The sequence below is a fragment of the Molossus molossus genome, unplaced genomic scaffold (genome assembly GCF_014108415.1).
Source record: "Molossus molossus isolate mMolMol1 unplaced genomic scaffold, mMolMol1.p scaffold_m16_p_12, whole genome shotgun sequence".
NCBI lineage: Eukaryota > Metazoa > Chordata > Mammalia > Chiroptera > Molossidae > Molossus > Molossus molossus.
The window spans coordinates 7,712,453-7,718,215 of NW_023425347.1; the positions used below are offsets into that span (position 1 = coordinate 7,712,453).

General features: G+C 43.7%; 1 pseudogene; it reads right to left on the reverse strand.

Moving 5' to 3' along the window:
- Positions 1-224: 224 nt before the first annotated feature.
- LOC118626184 lies at positions 225-1,721 on the reverse strand (annotated as a pseudogene).
- Between the last annotated feature and the right edge of the window lie 4,042 nt (positions 1,722-5,763).

Genomic DNA, 5,763 nt, shown 5'->3' on the forward strand with positions numbered 1-5,763 from the left:
GATGGGGATAAAGGGCTCCCACAACATAATCTTATGTAAAATATGGCAGCCACATGTGCTCAGGGCCAAGATGTGTGTGGGCGATAGCAACGCTGTGTAAAAAGTATCCAACTTCCCATAGCAAAGAGGGCCAGGTCTGGTGTTTGGGTTTCTCCAGGACAGGGGTAAAATAGCCTGGGCGCAGGGGTGGGCAGGCAGGGTCTTCCTTTGGTTTCCTGGTGCTGTTAGTCCTGTCGCACTGGAGGGGCCTGGCTCCTGCAGTGCATGGTGTTGGTTGGGATGGACATGGGTGAAGCCATCATGATCCAGGGCCACCCTTGGTGAACTGACTGTTGACAGCCTAGTGGGCGCAAGAGCCACTGGCACTGCTGCCCTGGGTACCTGAGGACCCTGGAACAATCCCCTGCTCATTACTGAGCCCATCCAGGCATGGGTGTGATGGACAGTGCCCATGTCCGCTAAAGGAATCAGGCTGTTGTGCCCACACTGGAGCCGTGGCCGATAACACTGCTGCTCCATTCCACGTGTTCTCCGAGGGGGCTGTGGTGTGGGAACCAGGCCGGGTGAGGTGCCCTGCTGTGTACCTGAAGAAGGGGTTTTACAGACCCGAGAGGTTACTGGATTGGAGCCCATCTGGTCTGCCTGGGTCACAGTACTGATGTCCCATCTCTTTCTTCTGTTGTCAGTAAGCAGACATGTCCGTGACAGTGTGTCCCCAACCTTGGAGAACAGTGGCGACTGGAACAGGGACCTGACCTGGTACCAGTGGGTCAGGGGCTCCGCCAGGGATATGGACAGCCACACGGTCATTTTGGAGCCAATGAACCCAACATCCAACCAGAAAGCCAGCCCGTGCCCCAGCGTGGAATGCAGCATATGGAATGTCTACCCTGTGCAAATCCCCTTCTTTGGCTTCTAAGAAGTTCACTGTGTACTTGACAGACTTGGCCATCAGGATCTGGATGTCAAAGTGTCCACTACAGGCTGCGGGAAACACTCGTCCACAGCCGCGCTTCGGAGTGCCAACAGGCCCCCTTCCTGCGAGAACGGCTGGAACTGGAAGTTGGCCTCAGTGAACTGCTTCGTGTAGGACGGCAGGTGGACATCGCCAATGGTAGGGAATGTGTTTCCACCAGGCCTCAGGTACTCGGCATGCAGGTGGCGCTCGAGCATGCACTCACTGAAGAGCATGTAGCCCATGGGCTCCGAGAGAATGATGTCCACCTGCTCAGGGAGCGACCTCTTCTACCTTCCCGGGGATGACCACGACTGTCGGTGAGGTGTTACTCTTCACCCAGACCTTGGCTTGCTGGGCCCTGGTGCTGGCTCCAGGCCTCGCTTTTCCTTGCTCCAGCTTGGGCAGTGAAAACTGACAGCATCTCAGGGCCACAGGCAACATCACGAGCGACCTTGTCCTTGAAGTCCGTGTGGTTCTGCAGGGCAGCACGCTGAGAAGCGCCGGTCCGCACGTAGTCCCGCGCCCCGTTCGGCTGCGCGGACAAGGCCATGAAACTGGAGCTAGTGCGCAGAAGACGACTCCTTCCCTCGCTCGCTGAACACCGACTGGCCCAGGGTAAGCCCTCGGCAGGTCCTCAGGATGTGGTGGAAGGAACCGAAATCACTGGGTGTGGCAAACTGGGTGAAGGACCCTTGCCCACGTGGCCGCACTCTGTCTTGCGGTACACTGGGTACTTGAACGCACCCACCTCTTCATCCCTCATCGCTGCGGAGGGCGATGCTGGCGCGGTGTCTGCTCCTCCGTGAGCCGCTGGATCGCAGTTCGAGCCCTGGATGGTGAGGGGCGGGCGCAGGGGAGCACAGACAGGGCCACGCGGCGCCCTGCGACGCCAGCCTCACCGCTGCTGCTGTCCTCTTAGGTCCAGCTTCAGGCCCCACCACCGCCCCACAAATTATTAATATAACTACGAAAGAGGGAATATCACTACAGACCCACAGACATTCAAAAACTAATGACTTGACCAAGTATTCCCCCTGATATTTCCAGTATCCACTGAATATTAATTATATTTCCTATGCTGTACTTTACATCCCATGACCGTTTTTGTAACTGCCAATCTGTACTTCTTAATCCTTTCCCCCTTTTCACCCACTCTCCCAAACCCCTCCCTCTGGCAACCATCGGTATATTTTCTGTGTCTTTGAGTCTGTCTCTGTTCATTTATATTGTTCTTTAGATTGCACATGTAAGTGAAATCGTATAGTATTTGTCTTTCTCTGAATTACTTATTTCACTTAACATAATACCCTCTAGATCCACCAATGCTGCTGCAAATGGTAAGATTTCATTCTTTTTATGGTCGAGTAATATTCCATTATATATATATATATTCCCTAAAAAATGAACACACATTTTAACAGCTGATAACTCACTTAATTTGCACTCCTTTTCAGGTTTAACTGATTTGAAATAATGGGTGAAGCCAGACTAAATTTTGAACTAAGAAAATTTATCCACTAGACTTTTTTATGGGGATATAGAAAAGATAAAGTTTACGGTACAAAACCAGTAACAGTCAATGAATTGAGAGCAACTATTGAACAAGGATGTGCACAAATACCAAACAAGATGATTCTTTATGTTTGCTATTCCCTTGTTTAGGATTATCAGCATGCCTGGACCAGTACAGTCATGAGTTTGAAAATAGGTGCTGACAAAAAAAATTATTCATTTCTGTAGAATCTTTTAAATTTTGAAAATGAACTGTGTGTTAATAAAAGTTGTGTATTCAATGGAGTACTATGCAGCTGTAAGCAAGAAAGATCTCTTATCCTTTGAGATGACATGGAGGGACCTGGAGAATATTATCCTCAACGAAACAAGCCAAGCAGAGAAAGACAAATATCACATGATCTCACTTATTTGTGGAATATAATGAACATAACAGTCTAAGGAACAGGGTAGTCCCAGAGATGTGGAAGTAGGGTACAGACTACTTCAAAAGAGGGGGTGGAGGGGGAGATAAACCACAGAACTTATATGTATGTACGCATAACCAATGGACATGGACAACAAAGCCGGGGATGGGGCAGGGAGTGATGGGGAGGAGGGTGTCAATGGGGGAAAAAGGAGAAACATCAGTAAAAAAATAAAAAAATAGAAATTGTGTATACATTTTATTGTAGTGAAAAAATATATATCACAACCTCTTTATTCACTCCTCTATTTTTTTTTTTTTATCCTCACCCAAGGACATTTTCCCATTTTTTGTTCAGATAGAGTGGGAAGGAGAGAGAGAGAGAGAAACATCGATGTGAAAGGGACACATTGAGTGGTTGCCACCCGCATGACCCAACCAGGGCTGGGGACAAACCGCAACCAAGGTATGTGCCCTTAGCGGGAACCGAATCCAGGACTCTCTGGACCACAGGCCAACACTCCGACTGTAAGCCAAACCGTCCAGGGCTTTGCTCCTTTATTAATGGACATTTGGGTTGCTTCCATAGCTTAGCTATTGTAAATAATGCTGCAATGAGCATAGGGGTGCATATATTCTTTTGAATTAATGTTTTGGGTTTCCTTGGATATATACCCAGAAGTGGAATTGCTGGGTCATAAGGCAGTTTCATTTTTAATTTTTTGAGGAACTTCCATATTGTTTTTCATTACATTACCACCAACAGTGCACAAGGGTTCCCTTTTCTCCACATCCTCACCAACATTTATCTTCATAACCCCCAAATTTATCTGTTTTAGTTAAATTTCTTGGGCTTGGATTAAAATATCAGCCTTAAAAAAACTAATAAGACAATAAAATAATACTATAAACATCTCTATATATAAATTTTAGATGAAACCAACCAATTCCTTGAAAACTACAAACTACTAAAATGTGCCAAGACTGAAATAGACAATTTGAATAGTTTTATAACTATTGAAGAAATTGAATTTATAGTTAAAAGCTGTCTGAACAAGAAATCTCTAGGACCATATGGTTTTCCTGGTGAGTTCTACCAACTATTTAAATGAAGAAAAAAACAAACAAACCATCAATTCTACACAATCTCTTCCAGAAAATAAAAGAGGGAACACTTCCCAACTTATTTTATGAGGCTAGCACTACTGTGATAGCAAAAACAAAATACAAAAAACAAAATTTCAGAAAACTATACCTATAGAACACTTCCTCTATATTTTTAACAAAAATGCAGAAATCCTCAACAACAAAAATTAGCAAATCAGATCCAGCAATGTATAACAGAATGACAAAGTGGGGTTTATCCCAGGTAAGCAAGTCTGGTTGAATATTTGAATATCAATCAATGTAACCCATAATATGTTAAGGAACAAAAACCACATGATTATATTAACTGATGCAAAAAAAGCATTTGACAAAATTCAATATCTATTCATGAAAAACAAAAGCAGACACCTCTCAGCGAGCTTTGAATAAAAATAAAATGACCTCAAGCTGATAAAGAGTGTCTAAAGTGTACAGTAAATTTATATATATAAATATATAAATACACACACACATTTATTTATTTATTTTGTGTGTAAAATCAGGAATAAGGCAATAATGACCACTTTTTTTTTTTTTTAACCACTCCTCTTAACATCATACTGGAAGACTTATACATGTTGGAAAGAAAGAAATAAAACTCTTCCTAATTGCAGATTATAAGATTGTTTACATTAAAAATTTCAAAGAATTTATAAAACAAAAGACAAAAATATCTGCTAGAACTAATAAGAGTTTAACAGCCCTGGCCAGTTTGGCTCAGCGGTTAGAGCGTCGGCCTGCGGTCCTGAGAGACCTGGGTTCGGTTCCCGCTAAGGGCGCGTACCTCGGTTGCAGTTTGTCCCCAGCCCTAGTCGGTTGTGCACGTGGCAGCCACTCGATGTGTTCCTTTCACATTGATGTTTCTCTCTCTCTCTCTCTGTTCCTCTCTCTCCCTCCCACTCTACCTGAACAAAAAATGGAAAAATGTCCTCGGGTGAGGATTAAAAAAAAAAAAAAAAGTTTAACAGGGTCACAAGAAACAAGGTCAATGAGCAAAGTCATATAGTATTTTTATATACTAGCAAAGTGCAATTGGAAATGAAAATTTAAAAATAATTTATGATATACACAAAAATGAAATAATCTCACAAAATATGTACACAATCTCTATGCCGAAAACTATAAGCTATAAACAGCGTATTAAAGAAATTAAAGTAGATCTAAATAAAAGTAGAATTACCTGGTTGGTTTGGCTCAGCAGTTAGAATGTAGGCCTGTGAAGCAAAGAGTCAAGGGTTTCATTCCCAGTCAAGATTCAATCCCTGGCCCTGCTGGGAGTCATGCAGGAGGTGGCCAGTTCAAGTGTCTCTCTCACACTGATGTTTCTCTCTCTCCCTTCCTTCCTCCCATTCTATCTAAAATCATTCTATCTAAAAATCAGTGGGAAAATATCCTCCAGTGAGGAATAAATAAATAAATGTAGAATTAAAAAATTTAAGTTAAGCCCAGCCAGTGTGGCTCAGTGTTTGAGCATCGACCCATGCACCAAGAAGTTGCCAGTTTGATTCCTGGTCAGGGCACATGCCCAGGTTGTGGGCCCATCCCCAGGGGGGCATGCAGGATGCGGCCAGTTGACCAGTTGATGTTCTCTCTCATTGATGTTTCTATCTCTCTCTCCCTCTCCCTTCATCTCTCTCTAAAATCAATAAAATAAAAAAAATTTAAGTTGACCTAAATGGAGGAAACATACCATATTCATGGATTAGAAGAATTAGTATTGTAAAGGTGTCAATTCTTCCCA